The sequence below is a fragment of the Grus americana genome, chromosome 4 (assembly GCF_028858705.1).
Source record: "Grus americana isolate bGruAme1 chromosome 4, bGruAme1.mat, whole genome shotgun sequence".
In the NCBI taxonomy this organism is placed as follows: domain Eukaryota; kingdom Metazoa; phylum Chordata; class Aves; order Gruiformes; family Gruidae; genus Grus; species Grus americana.
In genome coordinates, this window is record NC_072855.1 from 76,318,099 (window position 1) to 76,343,134 (window position 25,036).

A 25,036-nucleotide genomic window follows, 5' to 3' on the forward strand; every position below is an offset into this window, starting at 1 on the left:
GCTCAAAAATTTAAATCTGTGAGCAAATTGGTGTTAGAATAAAAATATACTGGTATTCATGTATGGGATTGCAAAATGTAAGGCAAAACAGCAGAAGTGACAGAAGATCAGCATACATTTTTATATTTCACCTCATTAAAACAAGGAATCTTTAAATCCCTTATTATGCTGCCTTGTTCATAACAGTTCTTTTTAAAACACTGCCTTATCACCGGTCGTGCACTTAATATTCTTGATGGTAGTTGCAGCGTTCAGGTTTGGTCATATCTTACTCATCATTTGATGTTAAAGGGGTGCATTTCTAAGGAAAAGACACCACCTGGGCACCCATAAAAATGACGTGTGACTGTCCCCATGTTCCCTTTTGCCACAAAGCAGCACAAGTTTGCACGCTGACATTTGCATTTTGAAAACACCAACAGTGAACAAATTGACACCAGCATGTGCCCAGGTGTGAGCGTCTGTGACCACAAACCCCAGCGGGGTTTCTGAAGGTGCAGGGTTTGACGCTTGTAGACAGAGAGTTGTTTACTAACAGTTTCTAGATATTCCCAGGTTTCCTGTCACTGAGGAAAGGGGCACCAACGTGCATGTGAAAGGAACTGCTAGCACCCTGGTAGAAACTGCAGTACTCACATTGCTGTAGCTGTGACAACCTATGGGTATAAGTGAATCTAAGACTGTAAAAGGAAGCTGTATCTTGTCAGCCTGACCAAAGCTGGGAGGAAGCCTCTATCAAATCTCCCCCTATTTCTTTTCAGGCTGAATAATTATTGCTGCTCTTGCTGGTTTGAAGCCCCCACATGTCCAATCTGATAGCAAATTCCCCAGAACAAAGCACACTAGTTCTCTCTCGTGTGTGACAAATCTTATACGCCACTTTTGCTGCCCTACAGGGTAGTAAATACATCTAGTTTGCTGTCTAAGCTCATCTTAGCATCTTTTTTCTGGGCTCTGTTGCCCTCCGCTGAGTAGGCATGCCATCATCTGACAGTGCTTTGAAAAAATCACTCCACTGTAACAGAACTACATTTGGCTTAGACCACCACTGAGTACTGGCACAGCAGAGAGACGTACAAAATGGCTTGGGAAACTGAAATTTGAAAATGTGGCTGTAGTATTTGGAGAATGGTCATAGCTGCTACTAAGAATCAGTATCAGCAACTACCCAAACAGAAATAGTGCCTTTCCTGGGAAGCTGGAGGTGTCGATTCCAGGACAGAAGTCTCAGCTTTGACACAACCTTTCTCAGCAAGCCAGATTTCCCATCTGATACACCAACCTCAGCCATCGCCGCAAGAGAATTGATTGAGGTGGCACTGAAGGAGCACATGCAGCATAATTCAAGATGTTTAACACATTATTATGCCTCACTAGGCTTTACCAATTCACCATACGCTATGCATGAAAATGATCACAGCAGCTTTAACCCAGTTTCCTATCTTTAACAGCAAGCAAAGAGCAGAGAGGAAGAAGATGATAGTAGGAAGCACTCGCCAACTGAGAAACAGTACCTTGGTGTGCTGCGGAAGCTACCCAACTCATTTAGCACTGAACTGAACCAGGAGTGATCCCACACCTCGCTGTCACAGCTCGGCTAAGCGCTGTAACTGCAAACACTCACCTGACCGTGCTGTACCTCTTCATGGTGAAACTAGGATATCCATGAAGCACCAAAGACCACCCAATATTTTGTCTTCCCAACAGTCCCCACTTTCTCTAGAAGTAACTTATGTCCTTTGCAAGCTGACCATGCTTTAAGCAAAGCTCACAATTAAAATTCACTGTCTTAAGCCTGGCAAAAGCAATTGGCCTAGCATTCCATTCTGCTATTTGATCGAGACTCCCATTTCTGCCCCTAAGAGATGGTTGTTTACTGGTTTGACATCTCACAGACTTAAAACACACCAAAGGCATGAAAAATATATATCTTATTTTTTCTCTGTGACATATTCAGCTTGAAATTCAGCTATGGATGAGGGATTTTCGGTTTTCCCCACATGAATATGACTACTTTTAGTCCGCGAGGAAGAATGCCTTTGAAAAGCAAATTCCCCAGAACAAAGCACACTAGTTAACTCGTATGAAATAATTTCTAAATAAATCATAAACAAATCATGTCTATCACTTTTGCTGCCTTACAGTAGATTTGGTTGATACATACATCAAAAGTAGCTCTAATAAAATGTGTAGATTGTGAAAACTAGGTTAAGAGGCAGTTTGATTGGTTGGCAATCCTAACAAAGTCTGTCTGGGGAAACTGCCAATGTGTACGGTTTATGTGCACATGCAGATCTTTGTACAGCGTTGCTGCCGTTGTGCCTCTGCCAACGGGGAAAGTTTGCCCTGTCAGCAGCAGTGTTTCTGGCCACACTCAGCGCTGATTCCTCTTCATATTTCCCCCTCCCACTAGCTTCACAAGTATTAATCAAAAGTCATTCATAAAATGCTTTCACCATGCAGCAGTCTGATTTCTACTCCAGAGAACCCTCAGCAAGGAAGAATCAAAAAGCTGGGCCATTTGACCTCATGTGCCCTTTTTTCTTCCACTCACAGCATGCATGCCATAAATATCACACCTCGTATGTGATAGGGCTTCATGGCAGCCTTCACTTTGCTAACTTTTGTCACCCTCTTAATCACACTTCCTCCTGAAGTCACCCGGTGCCGCACTGACCTGCCAGAGCCGGGGGCTGGCAGAGGAGCTGCCTGTGGTTCTCAGGGCTGGGGCTGCAGGAACCGTGCCACAGGGGGGACTCCGGAAGAGGCATCTGCCACTTCTCAGTTCCTTTGCTCTCGCCTGGGTAGCAACACCTGGTTACTTCAAAATAATTTTGGGAATAATTTTGAAAAAAGCCTGTTAGGAAAATGCAAAATAAAGAGTATTTCAACATTGCACCTGAATTTTTTACTTAAATCCAATGCAATTTGCTGTGAGCTTAAGAAACTTCTCTTACCCTCCCTGACCAATCCCCAAAATGCACCCAATCCCCCCAAAACAGCTGCTGGGTCTCCAGAGTGCTCCTGCAGCTAATGCACACAGCTCGACCTCCATCAAAGTGGTTTTGTGGTCGTCTTCTTCGAGGATGGTGTGATAACATAAAAGTAGACAGAAAGCTCATGTGAACAACACACATTGTCACACAGATTGCAAAATACTCGCCCTGCTCACCACATAGAGATGGAAACATAAACTTCACACTGGGCCAGATTTTTGGTCTGATTTGACCAACAGGGCCAGGAATTTCGGTGTACGTAGGGGGATTGCTGTCCCTCAAAGTCCCAACGTACTGCAAGTCAGCCAATGAATGGCCCACCACATCCAGGCATCGGTTCAGCTTGCCGAGGAACTGTCATACAGAGCCTGCAGAGGCAGTCGCAGCCTTTGCCCAGGCCAAGGGAACTGCAAGATTGGATCCAGCTTGAGGGGACTGAAAACCAGCCCAGCGCCCATCTGAGGGAGCACTGGCAGCCACTTCTGCATCCTAAGGAACGCACTGCAGGCATCACTGCCCCCCAGTTTCGATGTTTTCTGTTTATCTATTTTCTCTAATTTAACTACAGATGATGTTATCAAAGGGTGAGTAATTGTTCTGAATCTCACACAGCTTTTGCCCTTGATGATACTGAGGCAAAAACTTCCACAGTTTAACTGTGCATTGTGTAAAAACGCACTGCCATTCATTGGCTTTAAATGTGCTGTTATTTTTATTATGCTTCTTATGTTTTATTACATATTTATTTACATTTTCCAAAATACTCTATAGTCTGAAATAAAAGATATGCTTCAAATGCTTCATGAAATAAGCAAAAAGAGTCTTCAAATTTACCAACAAAATGAAGTCGCCTCCCAGAATGAATCAATAAAACCGCTAGGCCATTTTCAAGTAAAATGATACCACATTGCCAGAATGACAAGCACAGAACTGCCTCACAGATAATAAACCAGAACTGAATTTGAGAAATCTCATATAGACTTTCTACAGTGAATCATCTTTTTTTTATTTTTAGCTGGGGGTTGAAGAAAGGGTGATTCATCCAATTCTGAAATTGTTTTCTGTTTCAATACAATACAACTTTGTTTTCTGCAACATCTTTTGAGCAATGTTGGAAGTGCAGAATAATAACCAGTTAAATCAGTCCCAGCAGAAGAGAAAAACAAGTCTGGGGACAGGAAGAGGCATTTTCCGTCTGAGATTTAGGAAGGAGTGGAGAATCAATGAAGCAGAGTTGTACGAAAAAGCCTCTCTCAAGGCAAAGAAAATTCATCTGTCTAAAACAGAAACAAAGATTTTGAAGGCAGAGAGAGAAACAGTCAGTATTAGGTGAAAAGAAGAAACTAGGGGACGTGGGCTTTAAAAACAGTGAGGCATTTGGGAGCCGTTTCTTAGCATCAGGGGAGTGCAGGGCTTGTGACATGGACACACCAGTTTCATTGCAGGCACCAGCTGGTGACGTCGCAGCTGCACCTGGGCGGCGGGAGCTGGGGCGAGCGGGGAGGAAACAGTGGATGAGGATGCGGCGATACCATCGAGGCAGCATGTAATGCTGTGGGAGCGTTACCAAGCGCTGATGTGCTCGCAGCACCAAAGTGAAGGGGAACGTAAAGTTGAAGCCAAGGAGGAAACAGATGCTAAAATAACAAGTAACAAAGAGGGATAAGTCAGGCTTGGGAGTGTATCTTTTGCCCAAAATGGGGATGCTCGGCTTTGACTCCTAGCAAGGAAGCTGAAATAAAACCACAAATTTTCTTGCTCAGACAGGCAGAGTGACTGTGGGTAGCCGCTAGCTGTGACTAATGCCATAGAGATTCTCACCGGTGCTGAGAACATGCAGGTCCTGCGTCTTGCAGCAGGAGGAACATGCTAGGCACCGAATTCACTTGCTCATGTACCTCTTGCCTATAAATTTAGAAGAAAAATATTACCTGTACATTTAATTTTCAGAGCCTTGGGCAAACTAATTTACTTGGTGAAGTCATACCAGGAAAACTGTTTGCCAGAAGGATTTGAAGGAGGAGAAAAGGATGGCTTGGCACCTCCATTGCAGCAGCTGTTCCCTAAGGTGCCGGAGGTGTTGCTTCCTGGAGAAGGCAAGACAGGCAGGCAGGGATTTGGGTAGGTGCAGATGCCCAGCATGCCCAGCCAGGAGCAAGCAGGTGACATCCTGCACTCTGCAACCGCCCAGGACCTGGCCCTGCCTTTGCCTGTTGGCCTGCAAATCTTACCAAGCAGCCCAAATTTTGAAAAATCTCTGGTCATCTAAAGCAGGGCTCAGCCTCTATAGGCAGCTGTCTCCTAGAAGTGCACACCCAAGTCATGACGGTGTTCTTCCAGGCACAAAGGATGTTGGACTCTGCTTCACCTCTCCAGTATCACCCTTTCTTCTCCAAGACACGCACTCTAACCACATCTTCAGCCCTTTGAATTGCAGTTTGAGGTGACCTGAGCATTGAGGTCCTTTATTGATCTCAAACTACTGGGTGTTGTTCTTCTCTAAAATGGTGAGACCCATGTTCGTGACCAGGAGAGACATGATCTCAGCTACACAGCTCCCCAGCTAAACAACTGCTGCCTCACATAACCCAGAGGACATTTACTGCTCAGTGCAAGGGTGAAAGCTGCCAGAGTGCCCCAGTGCTGCCAGTGTAACAGTAAGAGAGCAAAAAGCAAGGAGGACAAAAGTTCTCCTCACAAAGGTGAGAGCAGAAAGGAAGTTCAGGGGGGTGGGGGCAAGAAGAAAATTATGGGAAGAGATGAGCAGAAACATGTTCCAAAAAGAGATTAAGATATCTCTTCCTCCTATCAGAAAAGTCTCTTTAAATCTAACCTATAATTCCTTTTTTTCCCTCTAGCCATTTATAAGGTGATCACTTTCATACCTGTGTACCTTGCAGGCTTTGGGGAGCAGGGGAGAGGTGTATGGCAACCTTCATTTACTCTGTTAGCCTTAACACACTGTAGTACATTCCTGCATCTCCTGGATAGCTGAGAGCTCTGCTTCTCACTTTGGATTGGCTGCTCTTGCCATTTATTACAAATAAACACAAGAAAAATATACCAAGTATGGACCTCTCAAGGTTCCTTCCAGTCCTGTCCTGAGTCATGTCCCAAATATTTCCAATGATGTATCCTTTTACTAAACAGGCATGGCGGCATCAAAAATACTTGCATAGAACTTAGTATTTCCTTTTTTTCCCCACATGTGAGCAATAAATGTAACAATAGGAGAAGCCTGGAGAGTGGCTTTGATGTCACTCAAAGCTGTTTGTGCTCCTCATCAAACCTCTCAATTTACAAACTCCTGCCAAGATTGTCCAGCAAACCGTTAACATGTACTGCCTTCAGGCAAAATTTGAACAGTGGTTGTTCAGCTTTCCAACCAGGTACTAGAGGATTATTTAACCAGTTGTGAGTCTGAGTTGCTTTGCTTGCACTGACGTGATGTCTTCACCACTGCAAGCCAGCTGTTGGGAACCTGATCCAAGACTGATTTCATTCTGGCCATGCAAGGAGCTTGGAGACAAATTTCTGGACTACATAAAATCGGCACAGCAAGGTGTACAGGCTACTTGAGAAGGGAAGTCAGAGCAGGCTCAGTTCCACTCATCTTTTGCAGTACAGTACTGCCCAGGGGATTGCTGTAGCTCACATACTTTGAGCCCTGCTTATTCTACTGTACAACACATTGAAAGTTAGGGTAACCACTTCACCAATGCCAGATTCAAGGACTTCTGGAAAGGAGGCTCCTTTTCTATGTCCTAAACTAAGTGCACTTCATTTAAGTCTGGTCAACAGTCATGTAAAAGACTGCCTGTATTACAGTAACACTGGGGTTCTTCTGTAACTTTTTTCACTCAAAGTTCTTCACAGAGGAAGGGAAGTCACTTCTCCTTCCACAGCCTGGGGAAGAGAGGAGTGGCACAAAAGGTTTGCCCTACGGGACCGAGTGGCCCCATGAGGTGCTCGGGCATGAACCACCAATGCCTGTAAGCACCCTCCACAAGATTTACCTGCTGCCACTTCTCCATTATTTTTAAACCCCTTGCTGCTCGTTTACTGCCCTGTATGTGACCTACTAGGATTACTTATGGACCTGCTCAGCATTGCACTGTATACAGAGTATATGGAGAAAACAACTCAGGTGAAGGATGATATTTGATGCTGCTGTCCTCCATACTGAGTGACATCACATAAAAGATGTGAAGCAAAGAAACATCTGAAGCCTTTAGCGTAAATGACCCCCCTTAGCTCCCGGCTGCCCTCACAGGCAGTTGTGCAGCATAGAAGCAACAGCAGTATTGGTGAGGAACAAAACAGTATTCAGATCAGAGGCACTTGAAAGGTCAAGGTTTCAGGTTATTTGCTTCCCTCCTAGATAATGGTCTATCAAAATATAAACCACCCCACCCTAGTTTCAAAACACCAACATGCAGCGCTAAGGTGGGGTAAACCAAGAGCATTCCCTCCCTGCTGTTTTTACAGAAACAGTATTATTGATCTTTATTCAAACAACAGCAGTTAAGCAAAGAAACAATGTATATCAGACCCACCTCGAAGAAAATCTTTGCTGCTGTCCACATACAGCATCAACTATTTTTGCATAGACACAAGTTCCTACTATCCGTACATACTGCAGAACCATCAAGTTGCATGCTAGTGAATATAACTGAAATGGTCTTAGCGCTGGTACGTCTGTCTGCCTTTCCTGTGGATGGATACTCAAGCGTCTCTGGTGGCTTACCTGGAGGGGAGGAGACTGGACTGCACGAGGGTTTGGATGATGCCTGGCCTGCTCTGGGTCCCCGTGAGGGAAGCTCTGCCATGCTCTTGTGTGTCGCTAGCTTGCACGTTGAAGCTCTCAGGTTTAGGGGGAGTAGGGCAGCTTCCCTGTGCACCAACTCTTTTTATTTCTAAGAGGCAACTGAGTTTACCCTGCATTGCTGTACACACTCTAAAGAAGCAAAGAAACAAAAAAGGAGACATATTTAAAAAAAAAAAGTTTTATTTAAAATATCCTTTATTTACTTAGATTTCTAAAGCAAATTAAGTGCTTTTCCGTGCAAAAGGCTGCTTGTCATAGAAAGCATTCTCCAGAAGGAAACCCACCCATTAGCTTGTGCAAGCTAAGTTAGAGAATGGCAACCTCCTGGTGACTTATCTTGGTTCTTAAGTAAATCCATCAAACCCTTCCCCTGAGCCTCATGTCTCCCTAAGCCTCAGCCTTTGCAGGAAGGACTATGTATGCATCTTCTCTTTTGTAAAAGGACTGTATGTATTTTGAATTGAAAGACTTCAAGGCATTTAATTATTTAGAAATAAATAATATGATCGTTCGTGTTTTAAGTTACTTCCTACTGTATCCTCTTGATAAAATGAAGGCTATACGCCTTCACAATTTTCCATTTACACGGAATTCCACCAGTTTAATCAAAGTGAAACATAAGGTACTGTTATGGTCCTTGTACCTTCAGATTTCCTTACTGATAACCCACATACTATCCGTTAACCCATTGCATCATTCAGAAGAATAAACAACCTGGGCTCAGCATACAGGAAGCTGAACAAAAAGGAAATAGAAAATATTAGTTTTCATATATATATTTTGACCTCTGCGTAGTTCAGACTGACATATTTTCACAAATCAGGGTTATCTTCAGATGAGCCTGTTATGTTAATTCTGGAGACAAAAAGCATTCCGTATTTTTATTTTTCAAGTTTGAGCCTTTTTCATTTAAACCGCTGTTACCTCAATCCCACTGAACTAAAGGATGGATCTGGTGGTTAGTAAGGGTAGCAAAAGTCAGACTTACTTCCCCTTCTCTCCTAACAAGCAATCCAGACTCACCCAGGCTATAACCAACATGAACATGCAATTTTTCCAAGCATCTTTCTTTTGGTTTAGCAAGGCTTATAAGATTCCCATTCAGAATGTCCTCTTTTCACAGGCTGCATGGAGTGGGGAAGTTACTTGCCATAATATTGCTGAGATGCCTGAAAACACAATAAGCTTACAAGGCTGAAATCAATGCAATATGAATTCCCTTTGAATTAATTGGGAAAGTGTGGTGTCATCATAAGTTACCCAAAAATGCTTCTGATGGCAGTGAGATGAATAGGAAGATGGATGTCTTCACCCATAACTTCTTTCTTTTGTGCCTTTAAGATGCGGATGTTGTCACCTTTTATCTCTAAGATTTTGTTTGGCATTTCCTAATTAGCAGGCTATCGGTGTGGCACAGCTGATGGGGTTTCTGGGCCTGGGGAAGAGGGATAGCCACAGCCTGAAGGTTGGCAGGAGAAGCCTTGGTCCCCCTCTGAGCATCAGCGCTCATGGAGGGTTAGGGGCTCAGTCATCACAAACAATTGTGTGCACTGCAATGCCAGTTCAGGGAGCTGCAATGCTGCCCGTGTTGAAGATATGACAACCTCTGGAGAGGAAAGACCATGTATCTGCTGAAAATGGCATATAAATATTGCAATATTAAGGATTAGGTGTTTGTGTAATGCCAAAGATTTGCACCTCAGACACACATCTTCAAACATGCACATAATGGAAGGGGCAAGGGCCAATATAGTTTAAAAACAAATTCCAAATCCATAAACTTGAAGGATAGTTGTGATAGATTTGTAATCTGGCAGAGAAGGGCTGCAATAAAAATTCCAGCAACCAGGCACAAAAGAGAGGAGTGCTGAAATGAAGTAAAATAAGCAACATTTACATGGGGATACAGACTACAAAATCCAGATTTTTTAGTTCTAATAAGGTAAGGAAATCTTTTCCTGAATCTGAATAAAAGAAAGGTGTTTAATATCTCTGTTCAGATGGAGAGGTGGAAACTCTTCCAGATTCTTAGCTTAGATCCTCAGTTCAGGTACAGAACCAAATATCACCCTCTTTCTAGGTATGTAATGGGACAAAGACTCAGTGAACTCTTTCCCACTGGGAGATGCACATAATTATAAATGAGCAACAGATTAGCAATCAGAAATCCTAGACTTAGTCCCTGCCAGAAAAGAATGAATGTGGTTTAGTGTAATCAGAGAATTCCTAATCAAAGCAGTTTAATCATTGTGGGTTTACTGTCTCCAGCTGGGATGGAGTTAACTTTCTTCACAGCAGTGCATAAGGTGTTGTAGTTTGGATTTGTGACTAAAAGATGCAGGTAACACACAAGTGCTTTGTCTATGGCTGAACAGTGCTTGCACAGCAGCAAGGCTTTCTCCTTGTCTCACTCAGCCTCCACTCGAGCAACTAGGCTGAGTGCAGGCAAGAAGCTGGGAGAGGACACAGCCAGGACAGCTGACATGAATTGGCCAAAGAGACCCTCCTACCATTACCTACTAAAGTTATGCCCAGCAATAAAAACTGGGGGTGGGAGCTGACTTCCAAGGTAACTATTGCTTGGAGGCTGGCTAGACATCAGTCTCCTTGTGGGAAAGGGTGAGTGATTGCCTTTGGATTACTTTCCCCCTGCCCTGCACTTCCTTATTAAACATTGTCTTGACTCATGAGTCTTTTGCTGTCGCCTTTCCTATTCTCTCCCCCATTCCGCAGGGGTAGTGAGAGAGCAGCTGTGGGGGTGCTTAACTGCTGGCTGGGCTCAACTCACCACAGTGGGAAAGAGCTTGGTGCTTGAAAAAGCTGAGGTAGTCATGTGTATGTCCCGGGTGTTTGCTGCCCCCACTTAACCATGGCTCACATACTTCTGCAGTGCTGGTGTGAGAAGGGAATGTGGTGGCATTTTTCTTTTGTGTTTCCTTTTAAGCCAATAAAAAAAAATCCCCTAGATATTAGACAGAATTTAACAGCACCAATCCAGGTGAAATTCCACCTGGACTCCCCAGTCATCATTCAGGCAGCTTGTTCTTGGACAACAGACCACTGGGGAGAAGGATGTGGTACACACTTTTATACTCAACAGGACTTGCTGCTCTAACTATGAAAGACTTCTAGCTGAATTCCTCCACCAGCACATTTTAAACCCCTTTTCTAGGGAGAATGCGCTACACTGATGGACACTTTTGGTTTATGTAATTGCATCAGCATGGGGTGCTGTGTCTACTGCAAGTGACCTCAACCCTTCCATGTTCCACATTCGTCTTCTGGTAGTTTTGCAAGTGATTGCGATACAACACATACATTTACTGTAACGTCTATTTTCCATTATAGCAGGTACATACCACTGCTACTACTATAACGTATTAATATAACACAACAGCACAAGGCAAGTAGCACCTTGCTGAGGGACCTGATCCAGGCAGTACTCTTCCTTGGAGGGGACCAGAGGACCACCAAAAGAAGCCATTTACCACTTCTGCTCTTTATCATTCTTTCTTCCCCAGCTAATTGGGAAAATACTCTTTTTCTTTTTTCTTCCTTTTTTATAACTTTCTGGGGGCTAAGGTGGATATCGTTAATTTAAAATTTAATTAGGTAATACTACTCTAAATATATTGTCTTTACCATTGCACCACAATAACTTGTTATTAAAGTTGGCACACACAAATGATTACGGTTGCATAAGACTTCTTAATATAGGACACTCTTTTCACTTCTTCAATGTTTTGCCAGACTTCTTTATGGTAGGAACACTTTTCTCAGTAATTTAATTAAAAATCTAAGAAATGGGATGCCCAGGTTATTTCTAAAGCTGCTTTTAAAATACATACCACATCTTAAGCAAACCTGCTTGCATATATATAGAACCAACATTGGATTAAGTACAGGCTATTTTGTTGCACACACAGTTTTGTTCATAGTATTAAAGACTAACTTTTTCAGTCACTCCCATAAACCTTTAGTGGGTTTGAATCATGTTATTTAGTCCCTAGGCTATTTGAGGGCTGCTTATGAAATCTGTCACTTTTTGCTGAAGTTAGTGCAATAAAAGAATGTAACTGATAGGTTTGTTCTGAAATCCTTTTAAAGATTACCCATCAAGAAATCAATACGGAGAGAAGATTATTTCTGGGAGCACTTTGGCGGATGTATGAGAACTTAGTGGACAGCTAGCTAAGCACTGAGCCAGTGAAGCTGCTGGAGAGGTCAGGAACAGAAGTGCGATGTTTCAGCCCCAGGCTGTCCCTGGGGGGCGGTCTGTAGGCTGAACACTGCTCTGTACCACAGCCCGCCCCAGACCTGCTGGACAGCCAGGCTGCCTGAGGTCCTCTGTGTGCATGCACTTATGCCTGAGCACGCTGATGTGATTTGACATTGATCCCACTGAAATAAGTAGTTTTTCTCCTGAGAAAGCCTGAGAGGATCTCACCTTCCCAAACACCAAGGTCCTCTGTGCACTAGGTATTTTTTTCTCTGCTATCTTTCTGTACAGCATAAGGAAATAAGTACTTGTACTTTTACACCTCCTCTTTTCTGATAAAATGGTTTTCCTTAGCTCTAAGATACTTGCCACTCTCACATGATGCTAAATGGAAACATTGTCATCACAAACAAAAGTACAAAATACAGATAATGAAATATGCTCACCACAGCATTGGACAGGAGATCTTTTTTAAAGTTGCTATTGCATTCTGCCATTTCCCCGTAATCCTGGTGTAAGTCAGCTACACAAGGAGGGGAGAGACAGCAAGAAAATAAAGCAGCAGCTAAACTCATATGTGTAGGAAGTTTTCATCAGAGTCTCTCAGTTGAGTGTCTACATGATTATTTTCTGGGGATGTTAAGTGTACTTACACTGCTGACACTATTCACAAGTCCACTAGAGAGCAGCTATGCCTCACATTTACTGAGGGGGTTTTTTAATTAGTTTCCCTGACATTACACTTAACTCAAATGACTAATCAGATCTGAAAAGCTTTCTCAGTACTAGACTGAGAAGCAATGGAGGTGTGGATTCACACTGCTCTGATTCATACCAGTGTAATAGACCTCTCTTAGCACTGATCTGGTCTTGTTCATGCACAACATCATTCTTATGGAAATCTTGGCTCAATTTCTAGTCTGGGATATTTCATTTAAACTGCAGAAATGCAGGGCTGCATTACAGGCTTTTCCTTAAGCAAGCCTTGAGTGCCCCATGTTGTGACCTCCCTTGAATTCCTTCAGGAAGGGAAGGAGTACAGATTTTTTGGAAGAAGTCCAGAGCAGAAGGCAGCCAAATGGCTTGGTCTTTCCAGTCAGTGGATAAAATGGGAACTGAAAAATAGCTAAATAAGGCTTTTTTTACCCCATTCCATCTAGGTGCAAAGAAGTGCTGTGTAGGTCTAAAAAAATAGTAAGGCATAGCAGTCCACATCAACCCACAGCAGGCCATCTTCCACTAACTTATGGAAGATGTTAAATAACACTGAAGAATAATTTACACTAATGAGAAGACAATATATTGTATAAAATACAATTTTATAGAGAGAAGACAAATTATTGTATAAAATATTGGCTTCTCCTGACCATTCTCTTAACGTTATACAACGGTTAAACTTGCCTTTCTTTAAACATCAAGGAACAGGTTAAATATGAAGACACTATTTAAATTCCAAAAGCCTCACTATTATCTGTGAGAGAAAAAGATAAAGGAAACTACTACCTGTCAAACCAGCTGGTAAATCCAAATTCCCTAGCCTGGTCTGGTAAGTTAAAGAAAATTGCTCTGGCCCCGTTAGAAGCAGACAAACATTAGTAAGGTAGAAGGACATCACCTTGTCTCCAGCCCCCCGACCTAAGCAGATACACATTGGGTAGCCATTCCCCGAGCTGCACGAACCTTTCACAGGTTTTCCACAGCTCCTCATGGTCACCCAAGTGTGTGACCCAGTGCATTCGAGGGAGGATTAACAGCAGGGGCACGTGCACATAAGTGCAGTGCCAGGGAAGCAGAGGCAGTGGCCACGGGAGTGGTGCCAGGCTTACTGCCACAGTGAGTAATTTGGGGTGAAGAGCCCACACCTCTCCCCAGTGCACAGTTTCCCAGCCCCCTCTTCCCAGGAGTCCCTCAAGTTCCGGCACTTTCTTCAACCTGCATTATCCTGGACCCTTATAAACTGCCTTAAAGCCCCTGGGTAGTTCTAGTTTGGCACATTGGTTTGCTGACCTCTCTTTTTTATATCAGATCACTTAACCCTCAAGCATGAAGTAGGAAGGACAAGGATTCTAATTTCAGAGTTTGTACATGTGGAAGGTCAGGTTCTTCTTGTGTACTTTAACAGGTACTTCTTTGTCCTTCATTTTCTGGAATACTCATTACCCACTGTATGTAACTCTGGTGGTGTTTCCCACCTGTGGAAAAATAAAAAGCAAGCGTCGAAATGTTTCAGAACCATCAGGCATGTATACTGAATCATAACGACCTAAGAAAGCACAGAGAATTACTATTAAATGTTAGCCTGATTGCCTAAAACAGGGTGAGCATCTGATTTTTTCAGTTGCCAGAAGACACATGAAGCGGCACAAAGCACATTGCAATTGAGATGGGCAAGCAAAAATAAAAACTCACTTCAAGTTGGACATTCTGCATCAAACTATGAAGAAATGTTTGTTTCCCAGCTTTTAAAACTATTTCAAATAAAAAAACCACTTCATAATGACATATCATAAATGGAAAATTGAAATGTTCATATGAAAGTGCCAGCATGAAACATTTTGGTATTTCTAATTATTTATTAGTTTTGACAGAAATTGGACAAAATCAATAAAATCAATCAGGATATGATAAAGAATAGAGCTAATAAGGGAAATCTGTGCAGTTCAATCCTTAAAAGCATTGAACTAGATCTAGCAATAGAGGAGAAAACAAAGCAGCTCCGAGAATGAGTAAGAAGAGTTTCCACGGCATATGATTATATCGGCAGGTAAAACTGTTTAATCTCTGCTCAATTTAAGAACAATTTAAAGTGAATTGTGGCATTTCTCTCAGAAAAACTCAGAATGGCTAACACAGAAATGCAGAGGGCAATGGCAAGAAGAGAGCCAAGAAAAGAGTTACAGGGTCTATTGCTTCTCTGCAGTACTCTATTTTTCACAGCACCTTTAAAAATAATGTTCTTTTTTAACCTTCTCCTGCAGATCTGCTACAAACCGTGATTTGAAAGAATCATAGAATCACAGAATGACAGAATGGGTTGGGTTGGAAGGGACCTTAAAGACCATCTAGTTCTAACCCCCCGCCATGGGCAGGGACACCCCCCACTAGCCCAGGTTGCCCAAAGCCCCATCCAGCCTGGCCTTGAACACTTCCAGGGATGGGGCATCCACAACATCTCTGGGCAACCTCTTTCAGTGCCTCACTACCTTCACAGTGAAGAAAAAAAAGATGATGATCAGTCTCCTTTGATGTCTGGTTGTTTTGGTAATTACAACTTTTTCCCTGTTTCTTCAGGCTGTTTCTGACATTTTCATCTAACATAAGCAAAGAGTTTTCCTGTTCTCAGCTTTAGTGTTTCCATTTCCCTTCATGTTGCCACCCTTTGTGCAACAATATCAAGTTGCACAAAACCCAATATTTTGCAGCCTCTAGAGTCCAAACAAGCATCTCCATACGTGTAGTGTGTGGTATAGACACACAACTCCAGGAGACCAAGGTATTGTGGCTAAAAGCACTGGTATATGTGCACTCCTTGACCAGTCCAAAGGGCAAGTAAAATGCAATCTTCCCAGTGATTTAAGCTTTTCACATTTGATTTCACCTGTGGTTGGGCTACAAGCACACATGCAGTTGCCAGCAATGGCTCAGCTGATGGAAGCAGCAGGTGAAGGTCTGGTTTGAGGGTGAAGGCTGGGTAGGACACGGTCACATCCATGCTCTCCCTCCTCACGCCTGCTGGGTGTCGCAGCCCTCCACACCCAGTGGTGCAGCACCTATGGTCCACTCTTAAATCAGATGTCTGAAATGATCAGGGTTGAAATAAGTACTCCACAAAGGGGGAGGAGGGTGACACAAGAGGTGTAACCTTCTAGGCTGTGGGACGATGAAAGATGCCCTTAAAAAACTAAAACTAAGAAAACACCACTAAGGCAAGCTTTCACTGTTTTCTTAGGCATTTGCCCATGGTATAGAGCAGCATTTCTCAGCTGGTAAGAGCATATCTCCCTGTGAAGGCATGGCAGGGTACCTGCAGTGTCTCTGTGTCCAGGCAGCCAAGCACCTTCCCAGATACGCAGTGCCATGACGGCTGGTCCAGCCTAACAGCTCCCGGCCACAGTAAGGTACATTTTCGGCTGGGTCAGCGACCTAAATTGTTCCCTGAGAGGCCAATGCTGAAGCTGGTGCTTAGAGGGAGGGGAAAAAAAGAAGGACCTCCTGTGAGTTTTCAGCTGAGCCCTCAACATTGTGGGGGTCAAGCCTGCTGAAGGGGAGATTTAAGCAGCTGCTTTTGCTCCTTAGCACCTGGGATACGACCATCCTGGGAGGGAGGGGGGTGCCTGGGGCAGAGATGCAGCACTGGTGCTTCACTGCCTATCCCTGGCCACAAACAGGCAGGTAGGTAAGGGGGAAGACAGGCTCGGAGATACAAGTGGAAATGTAGCGGCTAAGAAACCACCGAAAAATGCCGCCAGTCAGGGATCTGAAGAACTATAGGCTTAGTTGCACAGAGAAAAAGAAAACAGAGACATAGAGTTTGTCCTTGGGTTCAGTAAAAAAGTAGTTGTGTAATCCTTATGATAATCAGAGGAAGAGGACTGGGACTGGAAATTCAGCTATATGGACAGGAATCTTAAGATCTTGCTTCTGGGTAAATTCTGGATGCCCAAAAAGAGAGTTCTTCCTTGGTTATCTGTATATCCCATGTTTGCAGTGATTATGGGGAAAAATGTGATCTTCAAATGCCTCCATTGATCTGGACTAGTGTCTTCAGTGCCTCCTTGTTTTTCTCTTTGCTTCCCACAAGTTACTTCAGAGAAACAGCACTGTCTGCTCAAGGAATGGGGTTTCAAGTGTTAAGTCTGCAAGAAGCACATAAATAACAGGAAAAACGTCATTGTCCAGAAGAGTACCTTAAAAGAGAAATTTTGATATTTTCTTGTATATTCACCTACAGATGCAGTCATGATGTTTACTGGCTCAGGCTTCTGGAAAGAAAACACAAGCAGGACAAGATACCTTATTTTTCCAGTCAAAGCTACAATGTTAGGGTAATCTTTTTTTTTTTTTTTCTTCTTTTTTCCTTGAAAAGGAACAACTCCCCAATCAGGACCAATAAGACAGTAGCAAGGATTAAAATCTATGATCTTCTATTGATGATTCAATATAGAAATTATTGCAAATTATTAAGATGAATCTTGCGGTCATCCGTCTGAAATTAATTGACAGTGGGTGATCACACTTTCAACCTCTGCTTACACAGAAGTCTTTGACTAATGTTTTCAGACAGATCTTTGTACTCCCACAAATGCACTGAGTAGTTATTTTCACACAAGCAGTCGTTTCATTTATATTTCAGCAGGAAACTTTGTTTTGCACCTTGAATGTTCTTTTTTCTTCTCCTTTGTTTTCTATTCAGAGGTCTTTGCTTGTTTTTAATACATTTCCATAAGTTCACTTCAGGGAATGGTGTACATGCTTCTGGGAACTTGCCTGCCAGAGGCAAAATGGTTGTTGGTGAAAACTCAAGGTTTGGGCAGTCATTGCAGTCATCGCTCACAACAGTGAAGGGAATGAGATTTGCCAACGATAGAGGCTACACAGCACAGAGAAGTCAAGAAACTTACTCTCCCCTCCTTCCAATTGCAGCTGTGCATACCTGCCATAGCCACTGCACCAACATTAGCACATTTCACCCTTCAAGAAACTGAATCAATTCACTGACCATAGCACAAAACTCAACTACAAAAGAAAAAAAGCACATAGCTGATCTAATATTCAGTTATGTTTTTCTGTGATTGCAGCTGCTTCTGCTGAAGATGCCTCTTTGTCCTACCTTTAGATTCATTAGTCTTGGATTTACTTTACATGTAAACTTGTTTATTTAGACCACCTGAAAGGCTATAAATACTGGTGGTTACCCTAAATGGTACCAATACCATGGTTTATTCTAAATTACCTAACTTAGTTGTTTGGGGTTTTTTAAATCAAATTCTCACTTGGAAGATTTTTATTTTATAATGTCTATGCCATTTCCCATAGTCAATTTCTCTATTTGTCTCCACACTTGAGAAAGCCTTTCCTCTCACCTCTAACTACCTGTATTTAATTTCCTTCTTAGACCTTAATCATAATCAAGAATATCTTCATTCTTCTCCCTTTTTGAGGTCAAAACAGGCTCACAGTACATCTTAAAACATTTCCATTATTGTTTCCACTGAATGCAAGGAAAATATGTTGACTTCATTAAAAAAAATTTAAAATTAAACCAGAGATAATTTTCATAAATTAGATGTACAGATTTCACAGCTCAGAAACAAGGATGTCAAACGTGTCCAGCTTATACACCCTCCTACACAGAAACCACAAGGTTTCAACGACAAGTCACTGAAACCACAGCATTCAGCTTTTTATCCAAGACTACCTTTACCAAATGGGTGCTGCTGTTTCAGTGCGATGACTGATCACACAATAGTTTTTCCAAGGTTCGCTTAAGATGCTGACCTGTGAAAAAAAATGAAACTCATTATGCAAAGCAACTATGCTATATAGCTTTTCAAATATGCATGTATGCGCATATAAAAGATATATCTGTAGGCACAGGCACACATGTGCGAGAAAAAGCTGTTTTTTCGAAGATAGGACATTAAAGTTTTATCTGTTAAGGATAGTATGAGCTAGTCACCTCAGAGCATTCCCTAACCTGCTGTAAACAATTAAATAACAGATTTATTTAAGTGTAAAATCATAAGAAAGTGCATTATATTCACAAAGTAATTCATATATGAGAATCAGAACAGTCAGTATTCCTATTGAAGGTAATTCTATACTGGTATAGTTAAATCCACATCAGAGATTTTACTGCTGTAACTGCCTGAAAAATAACAACAAACCCTGCCCAAGTGATACTATTATACCTGCAAGACTCTTAAACGTAGACCAGGCTGCAGAGTTAAGACTTCCCTAAAGCCTCTTCCTTAAAACGATTCTGTCAGAAATTGCATTTCAGCCACAGCTAAAGGGCTGAATGCTGTTTGCACTGGCATTGAGTTACTGTTTCTGGAATGATGTTGCTGAGTGATACACACTGGCCCCCTCAGCCTTGTGGGCTAAGGAGGTACTTGTTGCGTAGGCGATCCACAGTTTTGATCAGTAGTAAAGCCAGTAGAAGAGGAGTTTCTGACTTCTAGCAATGCATTGCTATTTGCAAATCTGTCAGTTGTGCTAAGGAGAAAGTAAAGTTGATAGTGAAATGATTCCAGTCAAAACAAAGCAAACCAAACTCTCAAGGCCTTTGCAAGAGGAATTTTTAACCTGGATCATTTTAATAACCCAAGCTACTGCAACAGAGGCTCTTCAGACTGCAATAAACTGTGACGCAGAGATACAGCAGAGTGGCAGTGACCTGAAGTAGAAAGTTCTTTAAATGGCTTTGCTGCTGAAGCAAGCACTTGCATTACTACATCCTGAGATCTGCAGTGGTGGCTTCTGCCTCAGCCTTCCTTTTGTTTGTGCAGCATGACACCAGAGCCTCTTCCCTGCTGCAGGAGATGAAGTACAGGCAGCATCTGATGGCTGATCCAGTGGTTTGCAGCACACAGTGGTGGTGCACAGGAGAGGTTGAGGAGCTGGTCTGCAAGCAGGTACTTGGAGTCGCGCCAAGGGGAGGCAGACCACATCCTCCAGTGCAATCTCACACCACTCCTCTGTCCTCACTATTTCTTGCTGTGCCACAGAGATGCCCCAGCATAGTATGACATGACACTGTTCCTCGGCCTGGGAAAACAAAATCAAAAGGGTAGGAGAACAATGTGAATGAGTTTATAGAACTTGAAACCAACACTATTGTTAAAAAAATAATTCTAATAGAAACTGTGTGTACACAGTAAACATATATACATATATGAAGGAGGGCACAATCTGTAATATTTTGGTAGTACCTGAGAACCAGAAACTGAAACTAGTTAGAAATAAAAGTGGTATTCAGTCATCTGCTTCTACCAATACATGCCAAAAGGTAAAGCATAATAAAAAGTGAAAACTCGCATTTTATTTTAAAGAAACTTACGTAGAATGTATTTGTGAGGAAGGTAAAGTCAGGGCAGATCTGCTGGAGAGGAGGGAAATGGGGCCATAGCCCCTCACTGGCTGCGCCTCATATTTTGCTCTAGACTGTGTAAGAGGGAACATTTATACTGCTGTGGAGTTCTCACACCAGCACAGCAGCCTCACCAAACCCCGAGAGTGACTTCCAAATTAATCTGTAACATCAAACCTTTAATTTTGATACTGAAACGCAAGCTGTAGTGTCATGCTGGTCACCAGGTCAGGATACAGGAAGGCTCAGCTGCCAGTGGAATAGTTACATACATAGTACATTCCCACAGGCTGCAGCAGACTCCACACCAGACTTGTCCGTCTTGAGCCTATAATGGCTTGGGGGCTATTTGTTTTATGCTACTGAGATTGTAACACAGAAGTAATTCTCCTCTGTCTTCTGTCCCTTCTGTTCATTAACAGTAGTAAATGAACAAAGGCAGCATTTTGTATTGTGCCATTCTGCTTCCTCCATTCGCTGTCCAACATCTGCATATATCTCTCTTCATTTTTCTTTCTGAACATTTTGAATGAACATGACATGTACTGTTGGGTTTCAGTACTACCACATCACTGCCTTCCACACCACAGGCCATACTGTCTCTTAGTGGAGTCGTCAGGAAACGTGTATTACATATAAAGAACAATTCTGCGGTAGAAAGATTGCGTGCTGCTGGGCCATGTTTCACAAGGGAACCTGAAGATCTGCAGTGCAATGCCATCAAGCACTAGAGGTGCAGAAGTCATTGCTGCAACAAAGACGAGGAGCACTGACTTTTCTTGCTTAATGCCCCCACCTCTCCCCGCCTGTGGCTTTCAGCTGATCAGCTACTTTCTGCCCTCAAATTGTTAAGAACTTGACTTCCTGTCAACTGCTGCCTTGTCTTCTGAAAGTGGCTGTCCTCTGGTAGAGGGGAAAGATTAGTAGTACTGTAAATAAGAATGAAGTTGCCCTATAAAAGCTGGAACACAGCTCAGGCACAGAAAAAGCTCTAAGCTCCTATTGTTACAGAGATCGAACTGATAAGGCCTTATATGCAGGAGTTTTTAGCAGAGATGTGAAAGGAACTATATGACGTGGATGCTTGCAATGACAGAAGACCAGACTTGGTGACCCAGCAAGGCTTCTTCCATCCTACGTTCAGAGAAAGGTGTGACCCAGGAGGCGGGAGACTGTTCCAACATTAAAGGAAAGACTTGAAAGGACATGGTCACAAGAGGACAGTTCTTCTGAATATATGGTTCTGTGCATAGTGGGTCCAGGCTTGTCTCAGGCTCTGGATGTTGACAAGTCATTCTCTTAATACGGTTTGTTATTGGTAGCTGATAAGGCTAGAAATACATCAACCAACCTAACAAGCATCATTGGGCTGACATAGGAGCAGGTTGCACCTGGTATTTAACATATATACAATTGCTGTTAATGTTGAATTGTTCTGCTTTATAGTCATCATCACTCACTTCTGCTGAACCAGGGAGAACAAAGACAGTAATGGCTGGTACAAAACAAATGAGGCAATGCAGGAACATTTGCAAATGGCTTTGCATTTCTCATGCATCTTCACTAGCTGAAGCTCTTTCTGAAGCTTAGATAAAACCATAAACAGGGTTGTATTAGATTCAGAAATATTTTGTCTCTTCTTGAAAGCAGGTTCTACTTTCTATCCACCAAGTCTCTTTCATTCTTACATTGCCTCTTTTTCTGTTACGTGGTGTTGCATCTCAGCCTTAATTGCAATTGAGAACCACAGATTATAATGCTAATGTCAGTGATGTTCACTGCCAGAAGTGCAAGATAATGATTTTTAAATATGCCCACAGTACCTAGGTACCACAAACTGCAGACAGGGGGGTTCTTTGGCACTCACATAAGTTCTTTGCAGACAGAACAGTTCACTTTATAACCCAGTCAGCTGAGCACTTGTCATGTTTTTCTTGTTTTCCAGCAACTGGGAATTGTCTTAAATATTTTAGTCAAGGTAATTATCCTTACATGATATAAAAATATTCTGTAATAAAAGCTTTTGCTTGGCATCCCTTTGATCTTCAGCACATTCTTTCAGGACAGAAATGCACAATCTCCTGTAAGAGGTGCTCAATTTATTCCTCCAATTCCTTCATTTACTGCATGTGATCTTTTTATTAGCCAATATTAGACCCAATTCAGTATGGATTAGAAACTGGCTATAAGTTAACTCTGGAGGAACATTATGGAGAATGACAACGGTTTTATATTGTCGTATGCAGCCTATTAATTTTTTAGTGTCTATGTCACCACATTCAGAGTTGTATTTACTCTGATTTTTATAGAAAATACCATTACAAGTCAGGAATAGATTTTTTCCCCAAGTTTGATTTTCTCTTTTTGAAAGTAAGGTTTAAAGAAAGAATTACACCAAAGCTTATAATAAGAAAATAAAATTGAAAGAGGGTGAAACTAACTTGCAAAGTTGTCAGAAATATTTTAAAGACCAGTTTTCCTAAATTTGTTATACAGGAGTCTTTTTCCTAGTCTCCCATTTTCCAGCATAACTCTCTCCCCTTGCTTTCCTACAATCCCCCCCAGAGTTGCAGATAGTATACCCATGAAATTTCACGTACGTAATTTATAAAAATTCTTTGAAAGCAGCCCATTACATTACAGGCTTTTTTGGCTGAGCCATACCAATGACTAAGCTATGGGAAAAGCCTCCATTCAGCTATACTGTAAAGGAAAATGTGGGTGGGGGAACTGGGCTTTCAGGGTCGAAGTCATTCAGCACTTGGGTGGCACTGTCGCAAAGAGGAAAGAGGAGGACTCAGCCTCGCGGGCTTGGGATGGGAGATTTCCACTCTGCAGCCATCCCTCTGGGGCCAGGCAGGTGACGGTGTGAGAGAGAGTGTCAATATTTGACTCAGCATGTTCCTAAGCCACAAAAGACAAGTGACGTATATAAAAAAGCATGTTGCTCATTCTTATCTCATAAGAGGGATATCAAGGAGTTTTCTCCGCTACCTAGACATAAAGAAGTTCTTCTTTGTCCTTGTATTTCACTCTGTCAGTGTGCCTTTCTTCAAGCAATTATTTCAACCTTGTAGCCTCTAACACAAATCAGAATGCTATACAGTTTTAGAGAAATGATATGCAACCACCTGCTATCAAATTGCCAAATACCTATTGTTTCACTTCCCATTCTAATTACACCACCAATTTTAAAACTGATTTCACATATAATAGATTTAATTTAGGAATATCTCAGACAGAGCCATCTCACCTTCCATGAATTTGGTGGAGGTAAACCTCCTCCAAACCCATGAATTATCCTCTTGGACTAGTAAATTAATAACGTTTGCCACGTTTCTGTGATGCTTTTGGTAGAAAGTGACAATGCTTCACTTACTACTTACCACTTAAACAGTCTCTGGTATTACTGTACAGCCAACCTTGCACACAGTAGGTTTCACTGTAAAATACGCAGTGGTCTTCACCACTATCAACCTTTCACATAAAGAACTTTGTATCTCCTCTAATATCATAAACTGCCTTTTGCAGTGCAGTGCTGTACAAGAAGGTTTGTTTTGTTAGGACCACAAACAGCACACACAACCTGCCAGCCTGCAGCAGGGCTCTGCTGCTTGGACTCAGTTTGCAAGATCATTAAGTAAACCTAAACATGAAGGAATAATCACAGCCTAACATAACAGCTTTGCTTAAATATGAAGCTTGTGATGACTCACACTCCTCGAAACAGTGCTCATCAGGCTTGAGCTTGGTTCAGTGCATTTAAAGCTGCCTTTGCCTGCCATGATATTTCTTTCTTTCCTAAAGCAACAGGATCTCAGGACCGTCCAGGCTAGTAACATGCACAGCATGAATTGTAGGGTCTCATCGCATGTGGATGTATAGACCAGAATCAATACCTGGAAATGACCCCCAGAGACACAGCTATACCCAGAATGCTGTTATGCACTAGACTCTTGACTAGCATATCACCAAGGACAAAGAAAAACACAATGTTAGTCTATAAAAGGTGAAGCATTTCTAGGTGATATGATAAAATATTAAAGCCACTGTACAACGTGGCTATACGATGACAGAAGCCAATGCCCTCTATGTTGTCCCTTCAAGCCCTGCCATTCTGAAAATACATGGTCAGTCATATTGTGCATTAACTGAAGTTCTTGAGTGGTCCTGAAGTTGTGTCGTCAATGCAAACAATGTGCAGTGATATCTTTGCATGAAGAACTGCCAACCACCTAATGAGGACAGAGCTAATAGAGTCGTGCTCCGCATCCAAGTAGAAAGCTTCCAATCTATCAACCAAATACAGATGCATAAAGGCTGACAGGGCCAGCATGATCACCTACAGTAGCTGGGCTCAATGGAGCTTCTCAAAAGAATTCACAGATGAAATACTGACAATAAAAAGCAGAAGCAGACGTTATCACCAGCCTGGTCCTTGACTATCAACGCTTCCAACAGCATAGTCAAAAACTGGATTGAGAATACCATGTACGTTCATGCAAGTTACTAGTCAATAACCTGCAGAGATGATTATGGAAAAGAGAAGCAGAGCTAAGTACCCTCTTCATGTAAAGATTACCACTATGGGAAATAATCTCTCCATCCTCTCAGCAGCCTCTCAGAGGTGTTAAACAATAGATTAAACAAAAAAAACCTGCAAAGCTTCACATGAATGGGATGGTGGGCAATAAAAATAAGTATTGGTCACCACATGGTTTCCTCAAAGAATAGATGCTGCTGATTTCCATTAATGAACCTCAGCTATAAATTACCACAACTGCTGAATAAAACCTATTGATATCCCCTACTTCACAGTCCAGCTGCGCTGCTTATCTAAAATTATTTCAAGACATGTCCATCAAAATAAATAATTAAAAAGAAAGGATCACACTACCTTT

The 25,036-nt window shown here is 42.3% G+C and overlaps 1 protein-coding gene across 1 annotated transcript in view; it reads right to left on the bottom strand.

Moving 5' to 3' along the window:
- The window catches only part of BBS12 (Bardet-Biedl syndrome 12), a 134,708-nt gene that overhangs the window by 61,648 nt on the left and 48,024 nt on the right, over window positions 1-25,036 (bottom strand). The window contains exons 3-6 of the mRNA XM_054824029.1: window positions 18,955-19,813; window positions 18,462-18,541; window positions 7,744-7,953; window positions 2,678-2,857 (exon numbers count right to left, since the gene is read on the bottom strand). The gene's annotated coding sequence lies outside the window, so the exon portion shown is untranslated. The remainder of the gene's footprint in view (window positions 1-2,677; window positions 2,858-7,743; window positions 7,954-18,461; window positions 18,542-18,954; window positions 19,814-25,036) is intronic.